This window comes from Lithobates pipiens, unplaced genomic scaffold, assembly GCF_037356315.1.
Source record: "Lithobates pipiens isolate NorthernLeopardFrog02 unplaced genomic scaffold, aLitPip1_a1.2 Scaffold_18, whole genome shotgun sequence".
Classification (NCBI taxonomy): domain Eukaryota; kingdom Metazoa; phylum Chordata; class Amphibia; order Anura; family Ranidae; genus Lithobates; species Lithobates pipiens.
In genome coordinates, this window is record NW_027507758.1 from 626,225,585 (window position 1) to 626,244,187 (window position 18,603).

An 18,603-nucleotide genomic window follows, 5' to 3' on the forward strand; every position below is an offset into this window, starting at 1 on the left:
GCAATGTAAGGGGCTCTATGCTCCATACTCCTGACCCCTGCACTCCATTATTGTGTTGACTGCATACTGTAATGATTGTCCATTGGCTGCCTGTGTAGAGTAATAATTGCCCTTTGTAGGCCATGTATGGTCAGGATGGTCATTGTCTTGTTTATTTATTGTCAGTGCTGTTTTTTTAGAGGAACATATCTCCAAAATGAAGAGAAAGTTCCGGCACCATAAATGGGGACATGCTCTGACCCTTAAAGGGGTCAATATACAAATAATAAATGTTGACAGTTCAGTGAGTGTAAGTGTAGTGCGACCACCATTCATCTTTACATTAACGTCAATGTAGGGATAGTTCAGTCATTGTGAGTGTAGTGACCGTTTAACACAGTTTTAGTTTTTTTTTCTGTGCGTTACTGCAAGTTTACGCCATATAGTTCTGTTCGTTGCTGCAAGTTTAACACCATATAGTTCTGTTCATTACTGCAAGTTTAACTCTATATATTTCATTGTGTTACTGCAAGTTTAATGCCATATAGTTCTGTGCGTTACTGCAAGTTTAACACTGTATATTTCATTGCATTACTGCAAGTTTAACACCATATACAATGTCTGGGACTGGCATTTGCTGACATCAATAACTCCCCTCATAGTACAGACCATAAATTCCCTCATTGTAATATACAGGGTTATTCTACATTTCCACACTATATATGTGTGTATCATCATCTGCTGGAGATAAAAGACGTACAGTGACTATGGAGGAAAAGGACGGACATGACGGGGGGGTTACTGGGTGTAAATAGAAAATTAGATCTTATTACCTCCTCTGCTGCCACTTCCAGAAATGTCTTCTATTTCCTGCCAGACTGAATTATCTTTCTTTGTTCCAGATGACTTCCTGCCTGTACCTGACATCACTTCCTTTCTGTTCCTGATATCAATTCCTGTCTGTATTCCAGAAAGACTTCCTGTCTGGATATGAGTGAGATCACCATCTTGTGGAGTTCAATGGAACTGCAGCCCCAAGAAATGTCTCAATGTCTCATAGTAACCACTACTTGCAGGGCTACCGCCGAAGTTCAAATATAACACAGAACACAAGAACACAACAAATGTGTAGCTAATAAAAAAGCTACCCCACAAAACTCATCAGTTTGGTGAAGAAAATGCAGAAATACATCCAAAAGCCTATATATATATATATATATATATATATATATATATATATATATATATATATAATGTGTCAATCCACTCATAATGAAGATGGTAAACATGCAAGCATATAATGGTCACTAAGGAATGGTGGTAGAGATCTCCCAAAGTAATAGTAATAGTAAAGTAAAATCCCCCCCCCCCCCCCAGTGCGTCAGTGCAGATTGCAGAAGAAGTAGCTATGTGTGCTCTAATTAGTGGCGCTAGTTGCGCCACCATCGCTGCACTCAGTACTGACACACACACACTGTGTTGTGTGCTGCCTGAGGCTGGCATGCTATTACACCGCCCGATCACTGTGGCACGCTGGCCCGGGCTACTGGGCTTAGCTTAGGCTGAGGGAGGCTATGTCAGCGGGGAGGGGCGGGGCCGAGAGCTTCACCAATGCTCTTCCCCACCTCATGCAGGCTCGGAGCAGAGAAACCAAGTGGGAGCGCCTCCCCCGGACAGCTGGGAGCTCCGCCCCAGGCCACTAAGAGCCCCGCCCCTGGCCGCTGAGAGCCCCACCCCAGCCGATGAGAACCCAGCCCGCGGTCACTGAGAGCCCCGCCCCCGGTTGCTGAGACCCCCAGTCTGAAGTCTCTGGTTATCTCCTGTAATCTATCCGCAGTCTCTGGTTATCTCCTGTAATCTATCCGCAATCACTGGTTATCTCCTGTAATCTACCCACAGTCACTGGTTATCTCCTATAATCTACCCGCAGTCTCTGGTTATCTCCTGTAATCTATCCGCAGTCACTGGTTATCTCCTGTAATCTACCCACAGTCTCTGGTTATCTCCTGTAATCTATCCGCAGTCACTGGTTATCTCCTGTAATCTACCCGCAGTCTCTGGTTATCTCCTATAATCTACCCGCAGTCTCTGGTTATCTCCTGTAATCTATCCACAGTCTCTGGTTATCTCCTGTAATCTATCCGCAGTCACTCTTTAGCCCCTGTGATCTATCCACAGTTATTGATTATCTCATGCAATCTATCCACAGTCACTGGTTATCTCCTGTAATCTACCTGCAGTCTCTGATTTTCTGTGCATTTGGCTTGTGGCTGTGGAAACTTAGACATCAATAGGAAAGTTTAACAGGGACGTCGTCTGTAAAACTTGACATGTCGTGTTTGCGGCACCGTGAAGCCAAGCAATGTGTAGTCAATGATGCAGCTGCTATATTCATTCAGAGGTAGGTGGTAAAGGGGTGGTTCTGTTTAATCATCCCCTTTGAGTCCCCATTCACATTGACTGCGGCTTTGAAATCGGGCAACTTCTTTAGAAATCGCTAAATTAAAATTTCTGGTGTGGCTTGGAAGACATCAGTGCGGCTTCATGTACAGGTGTCTATGCAAGTTGCACCTGAAATCACCAAAAGTAGTGCAGGAACTACTTTTTCAGATCGGTGCGGCATTTGAACATGGCCATTTCCGGCAATAGGGTGTGACTTGTTATGCAATTGGACAGGTCAACAAGTTGCTCCAATGTGAATGGGGGCTTAGGCCATTCTTATACGCAATCTGGTTATGCCCATTACTCTCCCAGCATGCTTAAAAGAACTTTGTCACACTGCTATAATCTCTAGCAACCAATCAGTGAGTGATGATGATAAGCAGTAATCTATGGCTATCAATCAGTTAGCAGAAATAGCATGCAGTAACCTCTAGCAACCAATCAGTGAGCAGTAATGATGTGTAGTTATCTCTAGCAACCACTCAGCTCTTGTACACACGGACAATCTGACAACCAAATCCGTTGGATTTTGTCCGACGGATTTTGTACGAAACTGTTGCATACACACGGTCGGACAAAGTTGCCAGAAAATCAGATTGTACAAAATGTGATGACGTTATTTCGTTACGACGGGACTACGTTCAGGCTAGTAGCCAATAGCTTTGGTCTAGGAATTTGTTCTGAGCATGCGTGGCACTTTGTCCGTCGGAGTAGGCTACACATGATCGGAGTATGTCCGATCAGGAGCATGTTGTCGGAAAATTTTATGGACAAGTTGGAAAACTTGGGCCATCGGATATTCAGACGGAAACAGTCCGATGGAGACCACACACAGTCGGATTATCCGACAATACGGTCTGATCGGACACATTCCGTCGGAATCTCCGACCGTGTGTACAAGGGCTCAGAAAGCAGAAATGATGAGCTGTAACCTCTAGCAAATAATCACTAAACCGTAACATGTGCGGTAACCTCTGGCAATCAATCGGCAAGCAGAAATGATTTGCTGTAATCTCTAGCAAATAATCAGTGAGCCGTAATGTGTGCCTCTGACAACCAATTACAATCGCTGCCAGATCTGCCATAGTAAACTGATTTTGAAAATGTTTGCCCAGGGTCCATTTAATTTTAAAGAGGGCCCTGGCTCTCGCTGCTCCACCTCCGCACCTCGGTGCCTCCAGGCTCCTTTATATGAGATCATGTCTTCTTGACTTGTCCAGCCTCAGCCTACAGGACAGGAGGCAGCACTGAGCAGAGTGGGAGTGGCCGGCACCCAGGGCCAATCCTGGATGGGCTGCATGGGGTGCAGTGCCCCCGGGCACCACAGAGCTGGGGGCGCTGAAGTGCCAGAGTGCTCCCCTCCCTCCCTCCTCCTCTCCTTGTCCATAGGTGGCTTTCTCCACCGGTGTTCTGCCGTATAGTGTCCGACCATCAAATAGTGTCCGCCCCGTACTGCGCATGCGCAGTACGGAGCAGACGAAGCTTCGTAAAATCTCTGAAGCTGAACGGCGCCTGCGCCGTGAGTGGAGGTGGTAGCCCCACCATCCAAGCGGACATAGGGTTTGGAATATTAGAGGGCCCCTCGCGGGCGAGCTTCGCTCGGCACGCTTCGGCCTCGGCCTCGCTGCGCTCGGCTCTTTTTTATTCCTACTCTATGTCCACTTGGATGGTGGGGCTAGAACCTGGACTCACGGCGCAGGCGCCATTCATCCTTGGCAATTTTCGGAATCTGTGTTGCTGTGTACTGCGCATGCGCAGTACGCAGCGGACACTATCGGATGGAGGACGTTATATGACAAGACACTGGTCACCACGGCCGCATCTCCCCTCCCTCCTCCTGTCAGAGGAGGAGAGTGGAAACTGCTGGAGATCGGAGCGGCTGTGTGTGTGCAGAGAGACCAGCTGTGGCCACGCACTGACATCATGGGGGGGGGGGGGGGGGGCGGTCCGTGCCCGAACCCGACTTGTTCCAGTTCTCCTCTGCCTGTGTGTAACTCCCACCTGCTGCCCAAGCCTTACACGCTCTGTTCTCCACCAGCTTAATGGAGGGGTTGGTTTGTCGGGGTCTATACTAATGGGGGGGCTTTGTCCTGGGGGTCTATACTAATGGAGGGGGTGTTTGTCCTGGGGGTCTATACTAATGGAGGGGGTTTGTCCTGGGGGGTCTATACTAATGGAGGGGGGTTTGTCCTGGGGGAGTCTATACTAATGGAGGGGGGTTTGTCCCAGGGGTCTATACTAATGGAGGGGGGTGTTTGTCCTGGGGGGTATCTATACTAACGGAGGGGGGTGTTTTTCCTGGGGGGGTCTATACCAATGGAGGGGGTTGTTTGTCCTGGGGGGTCTATACTAACGGAGGGGGGTTTGTCCTGGGGGGTCTATACTAATGGAGGGGGGTTTGTCCTAGGGGGGTCTAAACTAATGGAGGGGGGTTTGTCCTGGGGGGTCTATACTAATGGAGGGGGGTTTGTCCTGGGGGGGTCTATACTAATGGAGGGGGGGTTGTCCTGAGCGGGTCTATACTAATGGAGGGGGGTGTTTGTCCTGAGGGGGTCTATACTAATGGAGGGGGGGTTTGTCCTGAGCGGGTCTATACTAATGGAGGGAGGGTTTGTCCTGGGGGGTCTGTACTAATGGAGGGGGGTGGTTTGTCTGGGGGGGTCTGTACTAATGGAGGAGGGGTTGTTCTGGGGGTCTATACTAATGGAGGGGGGTTGTTCTGGGGGGTCTTTACTAATGGGGGGTGGTTTGTCCTGGGGTGTCTATACTAATGGGGGGGGGGGGGTTTTCCTAGGGAGTCTGTACTAATAGAGGGGGGTGCATAGTTGCCAACATTGTAAAAAACACTTTTTTGGCAGTAGGCGGAGTAGTGGTATAATTAGGGGGCGGGGCATGCGGTTATGGGTGTGGCATAGAAAACCGTGGCAAAATACGGGCGTGGTTTACGTAAAATAGTGGGCGTGGCTTACATTGGGCGTGGCTCAAGGGGGTGTGGTTAGAGTCTGAGATGAATGCGGGATGGAGAGGGAAAGGAGGGGGGAGAGGGAAAGGAGGGACAGCAGCCCCCCGATCCTACACCACAATAGAAATATGTGTAAATATGTTTGACAATCAGCAGATAAAGATACTCCAAATACCTAGTGTTAGCACTTCAATCATCCCGGCGCCGTGATTGTTATGGTGTCAGGATGATTGAAGCACATTATTTCTATTATTACATTGTAATATGAAATGAAATCATTCAACTCACAATAATCAGTGGGAGCCCTGAGCGCCTCACTAGCCACGTTGCCTGCTACCAGATGCCATCGGGTGTCCCAAGCGGAGTCTGTCCTTACATCAGGTGCCCCATCAGAGGTACCTTCCTCACATCTGTGTCCATCAGCGGAGCCCCTCCTTACATCTGGTGCCCCCCCACATACTCCACAGACCGCCCCCCCCACATACTCCACAGACCGGCCCCCGACATACCACTGGCCCCCGACATACCACTGGCCCCCGACATCCACAGACTGGCCCCCACATCCACAGACTGGCCCCCATATCCACAGACTGGCCCCCACACATCCACAGACTGGCACCCACACATCCACAGACTGGCACCCACACATCCACAGACTGGCCCCCACACATCCACAGACTGGCCCCCACACATCCACAAACTGGCCCCCACACATCCACAAACTGGCCCCCACACATCCACAGACTGGTCCCCGACATTATCTTGAAGACCAACTTCTGGTCTTCTTAAAAATGGCGGCCGGCGGCGACATTCTCTCCGCCGGCCGCGGACCTCTAGCGGCCGGCGGCAAAAAAACTGGAAATTCAATTTCCTGGGACAAACCAAATTTCCCGGGACATTTCCCGGGACAAAATTAATTCGGGACAAATGTCCTAATCCCAGGAATGTCCTGGGAAATTCGGGACAGTTGGCAACTATGGGGGTGGTTTGTCCTGGGGGTCTGTACTAATGGAGGGGGGTGGTTTGTCCTGGAGGGGTCTATACTAATGGAGGGGGGTGGTTTGTCCTGGAGGGTCTGTACTAATGGAGAGGGGGTGGTTTGTTCCGGGGGTCTGTACTAATGGAGAGGGGGTGGTTTGTTCCGGGGGTCTGCACTAATGGGGGGTGGTTTGTTTTGGGGGGGTCTGTACTAATGGAGGGGGGTGGTTCTGTACTAATGGAGGGGGTGGTTTGTCCTGAGGGGGGTCTTTACTAATGGAGGGGAGTGGTTTGTTTTGGGGGGTCTTTACTAATGGAGGGGGGGTGGTTTGTCCTGAGGGGGGTCTGTACTAATGGAAGGGGGTGGTTCTGTACTAGTGGAGGGGGGTGGTTTGTCCTGAGGGGGGTCTGTATTAATGGAGGGGTGGTGGTTGGTTTGTCCTGAGGGGGGTCTATACTGATAGAGGGGGGTGTTTTGCCCTGGGGGTCTATACTGATGGGGTGGTCTGTACTGAGGGAGGGGTTTATACTGATAGAGGGGGTGTTTTGCCCTGGGGGGTCTTTACAGAGGGAGGGGTTTATACTTAGTGGGGGGTCTGCACTGATGGAGGGGGGTCTATACTTAGTGGAGGGGGGTCTGTATTGAGGGGCGACTATAGTTGGTGGAGGGGGTGATACCATGTTTTACTGCACCAACCCTAGTGACGCCACTGCAGCCGCTGGCTCTTATTTCCCCTCTCCCTCTCCTCCTTGCGCACACTGCTGTACTAGTGAGCGGCACACTGTTTCTTCCCCCGCCTTCATATCGGCCAGGGAAGAAAAAAAAGGAGCAAAGAAGAGGATTGTGGGACATTTAGTCCCGAGGACTGGCAGCCCCAATGTAACATGAAAACTGCAGCCCACACAGCATGCTCAGCTGAATGGGAGAGAGAGAGAGAGAGAGACACACAGGAGCCCGGGAAAGCTTTCAGGGAAGCACACCAAGGACTCCAGAGGGAGAGGACAGTGCTGAGAGAACCCCGCTGCCCTGCGCCACCAGAGGGAATGCCACACAGCCTAGCGCCATCCCTGGTGGAGAAAGGAATGTAGTATGTCTACAGTCTCTGATCATCTCCTGTAGTATGTCTGCAGTCTCTGACCATCTCCTGTAGTATGTCTGCAGTCTCTGACCATCTCCTGTGTCATGTCTGCAGTCTCTGACCATCTCCTGTAGTATGTCTGCAGTCTCTGACCATCTCCTGTAGTATGTCTGCAGTCTCTGACCATCTCCTGTAGTATGTCTGCAGTCTCTGACCATCTCCTGTGTCATGTCTGCAGTCTCTGACCATCTCCTGTGTCATGTCTGCAGTCTCTGACCATCTCCTGTAGTATGTCTGCAGTCTCTGACCATCTCCTGTGTCATGTCTGCAGTCTCTGACCATCTCCTGTGTCATGTCTGCAGTCTCTGACCATCTCCTGTAGTATGTCTGCAGTCTCTGACCATCTCCTGTGTCATGTCTGCAGTCTCTGACCATCTCCTGTAGTATGTCTGCAGTCTCTGACCATCTCCTGTGTCATGTCTGCAGTCTCTGACCATCTCCTGTGTCATGTCTGCAGTCTCTGACCATCTCCTGTGTCATGTCTGCAGTCTCTGACCATCTCCTGTAGTATGTCTGCAGTCTCTGACCATCTCCTGTGTCATGTCTGCAGTCTCTGACCATCTCCTGTAGTATGTCTGCAGTCTCTGACCATCTCCTGTAGTATGTCTGCAGTCTCTGACCATCTCCTGTGTCATGTCTGCAGTCTCTGACCATCTCCTGTGTCATGTCTGCAGTCTCTGACCATCTCCTGTAGTATGTCTGCAGTCTCTGACCATCTCCTGTAGTATGTCTGCAGTCTCTGACCGTCTCCTGTGTCATGTCTGCAGTCTCTGACCGTCTCCTGTATTATGTCCACAGTCTCTGACCGTCTCCTGTAGTATGTTTGCAATCTCTCACCATCTCTTGTAACATGTCTGCAGTCTCTGACCATCTCTTGTATTATGTCTGCAGTCTCTGACCATCTCCTGTACTATATTTGCAGTCTCTGACCATCTCTTGTATCATGTCTACAGTCTCCGAATATCTCCTGTACTATGTCTGCCCTTTACTATGTCTGCAGTCTCTGACCATCTCCTGTACTATGTCTGGGGGCTCTTTCTAACAGACTCTCTAACAGAAGCCCTCTCTGTGTGCAGCAGAGAGACTCCCCTCCAGGTCTCATTAGTGTACGCTCTTCCTGTGTTTTCTTTATTGTTAAAAGATCATGGGAGGATCCCAGGGTAACGAAGACTTCTTAGGGGAGCATCTCTGTGTGAGTCGTTGCCATAGTAACATTTGTTAAGCGGAGGAGTTGGTAAGATGACCCCGCCCATGTGGGGGCGCCAGAAATATTTCTGCACCCAGGCGTCTGTGACCCTAGCCCCTACCCGCCCACCAATCCTCTCTATATCTATTGGTTCCACCTCCTTGCAGTGCCACTCACCTATGACTGACGCTTGGGTGAGGAGCTACACCCTCAAGGGTGCTGTTAGCCACCAGCATGCCACGTGGACGTGGATGATGTTCTAAAGTGCTGCTGGCTGCTGCTGTCCATTGACCCACCCAGTCCATCCCGGGTCACTAGGTGTGTCCCTCTTTCCCTTGTGTCCTCCTTAGTCAGATTTAAATTAAAAATAAATAAGCTGCGCTAAACCCAAAATGTGCCGTAAAAGGATAATACCTCCCGTGCATGTACTTAACATAGACAGTGATGATATCACATAAACCTTAGCCTTACCCTTTCCATATGGGTAATATAAAAAATGAAAGAAAAGTGAAAAGTAATCGTGAATCACAATCAAAAGTACAATAGTGCAATGAACACCCCAGTGTACAATTATTAAACAATATAAAAAAAACGAAAAACCAAAAGAGAAAGTCTTTCAAATAAGCTTGAATATAAATGAAGAAACAAATTCTTCCACTTGTGGATAGTGCCCAATCCGCCACCAAAGTGTATAGATCTACTTCTTACCAGAAGTTCATGACCCCCCACTACAGAGGGTCACAAAACACATGTAGATATAAATATGTCCCCCAATCCGAAATGGATCTTTGCTGCTCTCCTTAAACCACCTCTTCCGTCAGATGGATTAGTAGGCACACCTCTTCAGTATATCTCCCATATGGTTAAAACTCGAGGATACACATCATTTGCATGGAAGGAAAATAAAGCTCCAATAGTATAAAACCTTTTTTTTATTTCACTCCAATAAAATATAAGTTGCACTCACAGTGTACAGGGAAAAATCAGCCTCAAGTCCGCTGCGCCAGCCAGACGCACGCGGACAAACCCGTCCTTCCTGAATACAGACTACTCTACACGAGGTAACGCCAGCGCGTCGCTCCGCCCTACGCGTTTCATAACAAAATTACGTCATCCAGGGGCATGGGCGGCGCGCCGCGTCACCTCTCTTTTATGCTGCCACTACCCATCCAAGCCTCGCTCCGGGCTAACGGCGAGTTCCGCTCTAACCAAGCCTCGCTCTCAATAGTAAACAGGCTGTGTACCCTCCCAGTGTGCTTAAACTACTGTCAGTAAAATTCCATTCTTTTACTGATCAGTCAACTCCGGTCATGTTGATTAGAAGACAGATTTATTACAGATGTACAGTACAAACGGGTGATGGACCCTTCCAGCCAGAAGTTCCACAGCAAAATCACACCAGGAAATATGTACACAGTTACTTTATAGTAGTATTTGGCAACCTGCCATTGGCTAAGGCACACTGGTGACTCATGGTGTATTGTCAGCTTTATTGCCAAATCCAGAGTGCCTTTACAAGGTTTCCTATTATGGTAACATCTGCTAGTTTCTTAAGTATTGCCCCAGGCCTTGGTCAGGACTTAAGAAAGTTGCATAAACAATAAGCCAGCGCCTTTTTAGCTACACAAAGTACATATAAGGAACAAGGCAAATATCGATATCACCTGTAATTCTTATCAACCACCGCGAGGTCGTTACCCACCCAAGCCTCGCTCTGAACTACCAATGAGTTCCGCTAACACCGAACCTCATTCGTAGATGTAAACACATAATGTCTCTACCCAGTGCAACACCGCAACCGCAAGACTCAGAGCAGTACAGCACGGTAAATTCTAGCGTTATTCCCACATTTCTGTGTTACCGTAATGTCCGCCTTACAAATAAAATACAGTACTTATAAAATCATCATATCACTACATATAAGAAAATCGTTGTTCATACAATTCCGGAATAGGGATGCGCTATATATGGAGAAATCACCCTCAAAAACCCACCCCCCTCATCCGGCAGAGCATAAAAGAACTTGATACTTATTAAAATAAATAAAAAAATGCATCAAAATATTGTGCTCATAAAACGAGAGAAAACCAATTATAGGAGAGGAGAAGACTCAAAGACCTAACAGATAATTATTAAAAAATATAATTAGATATACTGTAGCCCCATTCAAAATTGGAAACCAATTTTATAGGGACCCCAAACTGGTAGCCTTCAATAGTCAAGTAACTATCCTAAATGTACCCCCTCATACCTCCCAAGTAATCCAGCTTAACAGGGGTATTCATATTATTATCTCCATAGATATCTCAAGGGGTACCACGAATACTTGGAGGGAGTGTATATAAACCGGCCACCTATTGGGTCACAGATAGAATATATAGTAACCAACCACCAAATCTATGGGGGTTGGCAACACAAAGGCTCACACAAAAATTCATTTCAAGGCCACCACCTCCTCAAAATGGGGGCATCCTCACATGCCCTAGCTCAACTCACCATACTCCAACAAACCACACCTTCTATCATGTACCCCACCCGCATACCAGCGGCCCAGAGCAAGCCGTCAAGGAGGGCTCACAAGAGTCATTTACAGTTATACATATCATTAACAATCCCAGTTATTCATTATTAAGTACCCAACCCCACAGTACATCAAAGAAATATATCATTTCCACCATCCCAAGCCAGCAGTACAACAGAGAAATGTATGATTCCCACCATCCCAAGTGTGAGAACCTATCAAATCATCACATCCTCCTCAGTCAGGCTAGCTTAGAACTGCAGTGCTGCAGAATTTCTTCCTGTCATTCTACTGGTACCTGAGATTGTGGCAACTGCTGGCAAAGTTGGTGATTGAGGCGCTGGACTGAGTCTTCCATAATTGCTGTTGTATCAGCCTGTTAGGCACATGTAGCATTTTGGGTTTGTGGGCAGAATATTGCTGTGAGTCTGCCCGCCACCGAGCCCCGATTCCAAATCACACTGCGCATGCTGGCAAAACGCAGCCCATGTGTTCGTTGTCCATTCGGTAATACTGGCACCACAATGTGTTGACTTTTTGCTGTGATTGTCGAAGCGATTTATCACACAACAAGCATCCAAAACCACACCGGGTTTTGGTGCCACTAAAAATGAATGGAACCCAAACACGCGTGCTGCGTTTTGCCAACATTGCAGTGTTATTTGGAATTGCGGACAGAGTCCCAGCGATTCTGCCCACAATCCCAAATCGTGAACAGTCAGGGCCTAATAGGCTAACACCACAACAGCAAGTATGGAAGACTCGGCCTCACCATATTTTATAGGTACAAGGAAGCCCAGGTTTTGTTTAACCATGTCCCTTAAGACCATCCCACTATCATATTTGGCCATACCCACTTTTTTGCAGTGGCGCGCTACGCACGCCGCAGATCACTGCCTCCATGTCATGCCCCTCATTCTCAATCTTGAAAGTTGAGAGGTACGTTCTGTATGTATGGACTTTGCACACTACCACTTACTTTGCCTTTTATGCTGTGTAAAAAAAAAAATAGGATCAAAGATGTGATTGCTTACTACGAGCAACACATAGGTTTTCCTTTTTCCAGTCTTTATGAATTTGACGCAATTTTTAAAAAGACTTTTACTAAGTACCTTCTGAACCCCCCCAGAAGAAGAAATTATCTACGGCCCTGATGTAGGATGACAGGAAAGTCTCCTGACTGGTGAGATCCTCCAAACATGGTGATTACATCCATGAACTGGAGCAAGCTCGTTGGGGTGATAAAGCCAATTTATAAACACTGTGTAGATCAGTGATTCTCAACCTGGGTTCTGTGGAACCCTAGGGTTCCTCCAGAGGTTGCTATGGGTTCCTTCAGCATGTGAACAGTCAGGGCCTAATAGGCTAACACAACAGCAGGGTATTTTTGTGATACCATCATCATTTTTTATTTTTTTTCCCACCTTAATGGATGCTATTTTCTCAACTTATTATAGTCATAGTCATGGCTTAAATGATTTATTAATATGTACTTATATTTATATATATTCCTTCCTTTTTTAATTTCTACCCACAGCCTACTCTGTGCAACGTGCCTCCCGTGTCCACCCCGGGGGTGGTAGATCCTAACATTGGGAGCCACCCATGCCTATTTGCGGGCCCTTCTTAGGGACCCCAGTGGTGAGCCATGCCATTATAATTTTTGTAAAATTACTCCATAACCTCAACTTTACAAGGTCATGAAATGTCCTATTGTGATAAATCTTGTATATCCTAATTATGTAAATATATCTACTCAACTTTAGATATGCACCAAGAGATCTCCCGAAGAAGCGACTTTGTCGCAAAACTAGTAGAGAAATTTCACCAACTTGGGCATAAGCTGTTGTATCCCTAGCTTCCCCCTCATAGGAGGCCGGGTACCATTTCATTGTAAAACTGTTTGTGTTATAATGTATAAATTTGTAACATGGTTATCAACAAATGTTTTTAATCTAAAAAAAATTCTAAATAAAATATATGTAATTTTTATTTTGCTTAATCTTTTTGGTATCAAGATAGTCCTCGATTCCACTGATGGTACATGGTAATCTATCTGGAGTAGTCCATGTTAAATCTTCCCCCTCTGTTTCTGTTCCAAGTAATGAGGATGAGGATACCAACTCATTAACCTTTACTGTTTAATCTATGAGGCACCACACTATCTACTAGGAAAGTCTCCTGACTGGTTAGATCCTCCAAACATGATGATTACATCCATGAACTGGAGCGAGCTCATTGGGGTGATAAAGCCAATTTATAAACACTGTGTAGATCAGTGATTCTCAACCTGGGTTCCGTGGAACCCTAGGAGTCCTCCAGAGGTTGCTATGGGTTCCTTCAGCATTGGGCAATTTCTGCCTCTCAGATAAGTTCCCACTCACACTATTGATCTTTTTAGCTATCTGTAAGGAGGTAATTCTTCCCAATGACCACAAGTGTAAGGACCATTCTTCCCACTGACCATCACACTAATGTATCATGAGTTGTAGATTTCTCATTTTTATCAGGGGTTCCCCCGAGACCAGAGAACTATTTCAAGGGTTCCTCTGAGTTGAAAAGGTTGAGAAAGGCAGGTGTAGACGTTATTCAAGAACTCGGCTCACTCCTGGTTTGGAGAAAGTCTCAAGGTGGATTTAGCCTGTTATTTATCATAGGTAGAAATGTCCACACATGGACTTCCACAGGGACCACCGAGACCAGATAGATTTACTTTATTGTCATAGTATACATACAACAAAATGTATCCGGATACTAGTTACAGCAGCAATAAAAACACTTCTCAACAATACCACACATGCATACTCCTAGCACATATGTATTTAACCACTTGCCGACTAGCCGCTGTCATTATACTGCGGCAACTCAGCACGATCCCGCAAGCCGTCGTAGCTGTACGTCGGCTCCTTTAAGCGGGATAGCAGACACGTGTGTGTAGACATGCGCCTGCTGCACTCAGGGGGTGTCGATGTTCGTGGCCGACAGTCTCGATGACCGCTGGCTATGAGCGATCACAGACACGAGAGGCAGAACAGGGACGTGTGTGTGTGTAAACACACAAATCCCTGTTCTGTTCTGTCAGGAGAGAGAGATTGTGAGTTCCTAATAGCTAGGAACCACGACCTGTCATTTCCTCTAGGGCAGTCCCCTCCCCCTACAGTTAGAACACACACTAGGGAACACAGTTAACCCCTTGATCGCCCCCTAGTGTTAACCCCTTCCCACAATCCCAAATCTCTACATGTGGACAGTCAGGGCCTAATAGGCTAACACAACAGCAGGGTATTTTTGTGATAACATCAGATACTTATTTGGGATGATGCTAGCTGGGATCTGGATCCACCATATTGGATAAATAGTTAGGCTTCTACCTATGGTCTTTTTTGTGACCTAAGGATCCTTTTTGATCTATTCACCATGGCCCACAGCACAGAACATCTCCCATCCAATATCCCCTGTTCAATAAGATTTTGATGATCAGCCCACAGGTGGCCTGTATAGGTTTAGGCGGTATTCAGCTTCGATTGCCCCTGAGCTTTCTCATATGTTTTTCTCTACTGGAAAACTTTTTTTGTCCAATCACTGATTGAGTAACACATATTTACATGATCCTCCTGCAAGATACCCTGTTTCCCCAAAAATAAGACCTAGTGTGATTGTCGACGATGGCTGCAATATAAGCCCTACCCCCCCAAATAAGCCCTACCCTGTTTCCCCAAAAATAATCCCTACAAGGACTTTAATTAGGGCTTATTTGGGGGGTAGGGCTTATATTTCAGCCATCACTGACAATCACGCTAGGTCTTATTTTCGGGGAAACAGGGTAGTGAGATCCTTCTCTTTTTTGCAATTTCTGAACCCCAAATGTGTCCTGAAGAAGTGTACAACGAAACGCGTAGACGCATTAGGGCTCACATCATGTATTGATTTCTCCATATCTCCATATATGTTTTGTATCATTATTTCTTTCATGTCTCTGGTCTTTATACTATATGTATTTTTCAATAAATGTTAAATATTTTTTGTACTCCCAGTGTTTGTTGTGCCTTTAAAGTCCGACCACAGGTTTTCTTTGAATTCCTTTTTTTGTTTTCTTTTTGCTGCCATTACTAGTAAAACAAATAATAATAATAAAAATGCTATAACTCTATCCCCTATTTTGTAGACGCTATCATTTTTGCGCAAACTAATCAATATACGCTTATTGCAATTTTATTTACCAAAAATATGTAGAAGATTACATATCGGCCTAAACGTAAAAAAAAAATTTCCTTTTTCTTTTTTTTTTTTTAAATCAGGATATTTATTATAGCAAAAAGTACAAAATATTGTGTTTTTTTTTTTTCAAAATTGTCGCTCTTTTTTTGTTTATAGCGCAAAATATCAAAACCGCAGAGGTGATCAAATACCACCAAAAGAAAGCTCTATTTGTGGGAAAAAAAGGACGTCAATTTTGTTTGGGTACAGCATTGCATGACCGCACAATTGGCAGCTAAAGCGATCCAGTGGCGTATTGCAAAAAAGAAAAAGAAGTGGTTAAATATAACAAAATATTTCTAAAACTATGTACCTGATGGGATTATGGACAATACAGGCCTAGAAGAAAATACTATACTTAAAGTGATTAGTGTGCGTTTCAATTGTCCTCTATCTTTTCCCTGATGGCAATGGGACAAACGCACTGTAACCTGGGTGGGTTGGATCAATACTAATATAGCTTTTGCCTGCTTTTTTAATCGGCTGGCATATGCTGTGTCCAAATTCGGTAGCTCTGTTCCTATGATCCACTGTGCTGTTTTTACCACGCGAGACCGGAACTTCTTATCCTCCACCCTGCAGCCGGCATACCCCTGCTACAGCGCCGTGGAGAAGAATACTCTCAACGGTACAATGAGAGAAATTGACCATAAGCCTTAAAAAGGCAAAAGCAAAAAACAAAAAACAAATGCAAAAAACAAAACAAAGAAAAAAACTTGAAAGACAAAGGCATGATGAGCTAGTATGCATGGCATTATGAAATACCATAGAACGATGCCCTGCAGTCCCACCCACACTCCGCCCCCCATGTCCAACATTTTTCATAAGAGTTACTTCCGGGTTCACAGGCTCCGGTGCTGTTATTGGCTGGAGCTGCGATGACATCACTCCCATGCAGGAAGCTGTCTCATCATTATCTCATATGAGCAGGGCCTTTTTTCAGCTGGAACTTGATGAAACTCAGTCCCACCACCTCTTGCTCAGGCCCTCTGCTGCCTGCCCACCACTGTCACTTGTAAAAACAGAAGTTCAGCTTCTGTGTTTACAAGTGACCGCTTGTCTCCCAATGGCTCCCACAGATCTGATCTCCCGAGTGGCTCCCACTGAGTGCAAGACGGGGGCAAGGGAGATGCAGGTGCCTGGGGTGCAGTGCAGATGCCAACAGCCCAGCTGAATACAGCAACAAAAGTAAGACATGTGGAAGATGGTGGAGCATTTAAGGAGGGGAGAGAAGATGGGGTGGGGCAGTGGGGGGATTGCACACCGAGGTCAGCAGAAGAGGAGTTAAGCAGTTGCGGAAGAAGACTGAACTCTGCATTATGTATAGAGTGCACCGCTGACCTCTGCACTATGTACATAGCGCACCCCTGAACTCTGCACTATGTACATAGAGCATCCCTGAATTCTGTAGTATGTACATAGCGCACCCCTGAACTCTGCACTATGTACATAGAGCATCCCTGAATTCTGCAGTATGTACATAGCGCACCCCTGAACTCTGCACTATGTACATAGCGCACCCCTGAACTCTGCACTATGTACATAGCGCACCCCTGAACTCTGCACTATGTACATAGCGCACCCCTGAACTCTGCACTATGTACGAAGCGCACCCCTGAACTCTGCACTATGTACGAAGCGCACCCCTGAACTCTGCACTATGTACGTAGCGCACCCCTGAACTCTGCACTATGTACGTAGCGCACCCCTGAACTCTGCACTATGTACGTAGCGCACCCCTGAACTCTGCACTATGTAGGTAGCGCACCCCTGAACTCTGCACTATGTAGGTAGCGCACCCCTGAACTCTGCACTATGTAGGTAGCGCACCCCTGAACTCTGCACTATGTAGGTAGCGCACCCCTGAACTCTGCACTATGTAGGTAGCGCGCCCCTGAACTCTGCACTATGTATGTAGCGCGCCCCTGAACTCTGCACTATGTATGTAGCGCGCCCCTGAACTCTGCACTATGTATGTAGCGCGCCCCTGAACTCTACACTATGTACATAGCGCACCCTTGAACACTGCACTATGCACATAGCGCACCCCTGAACTCTGCACTCTCTGTGTAACCCCCTCCAGAACTCTGCACTCTGTACATTTTGCACTCTTGATATTTAATGCCCCTTTAAGACCCTCCCACATTGAAAGGTGTGAGTGTGGGGGGAGTTTTTTATGGGGGGGTCGTGGTTGAGTTCCTGCACCTATTTTCTGATAAAAAAAGCCCTGCGTATGAGTCCCACTAAAGTGGTGTCATCAGCAAACTTCACTATAGTGTTAGACGCATGTATGGGAGTACAGTCGTGTGTAAGCAATGTAAACAGGGCCGGACTTAACACACATCCCTGTGGTACCCCCGTATTCACAATAATATTATTAGACATCTGATCTCCTATTTTCACCATTTGTGGTCTGTTTGTTAGGAAATCCATAATCCATGAGCGCAGCAATGGACAAAGGCCCAAAGATTTTAACTTTTTCACTTATTTGTCAGGGACTACTGTGTTAAATGCTGGGCTAAAATCAATGAATAACATCCTAACATATGTGTTTGAGAGCTCAAGATGTGTCAAGGCCTCCTACCCTGCTCAAACCACTCTGGCGTATGCTATCATGGAAGCGTAAACTCTGCTCGGAAAGGTCACCCCTAACCTCCTTTCTATATAATCCTGAACTGCCTGCTGGTCTCACAAGTCAGATGTCTCTTCCTTGGGCAACACGGGACCTCTTTCATTTCGGTCATTTGATTGACCCTAGATCCCGCAAGCTGCTATCCTTCACCCAACTTCAAGCGAAATATGACTTACCTCGCCAGGTTTTCTATGGCTATTTGCAAATAAGGCACTATGCCCAATCCACAACTTCGGATCTTCAATTCTCTGTGCCGTCCCCCTTCGAGAGCATTATATTGGAAGGATCGGCACGCCGAGGCATGATATCTGATATCTACCGGCTGCTCAATTCCTACTCTATTGCCACTCAGGGCAAACACGCTTATATGCTCCGTTGGGAGAGGGTGCTGGGAGAGGAGATCTTGGAAGCAACGTGGCAGACGATCTGGTCCCAGGCAGCCAAAAGCTCCTATTGTACCTTATACATCCTATCCTATCCTAGCATTGCATATGTGCCATAATGCTC

The 18,603-nt window shown here is 46.7% G+C and overlaps 1 protein-coding gene across 5 annotated transcripts in view; it reads right to left on the minus strand.

Annotated features, from left to right (window-relative positions):
* Positions 1–18,603, minus strand: part of LOC143989588 (uncharacterized) — a 175,974-nt gene that overhangs the window by 44,285 nt on the left and 113,086 nt on the right. For 4 of the 5 annotated variants that reach the window (XM_077489791.1, XM_077489790.1, XM_077489789.1 and 1 more), the window contains exon 1: positions 813–931. The exons of the other annotated variant lie outside the window; for it this stretch is intronic. The gene's annotated coding sequence lies outside the window, so the exon portion shown is untranslated. Of the gene's footprint in view, positions 1–812; positions 932–18,603 lie in introns of those variants that run through there. 5 annotated transcript variants of the gene reach the window in all.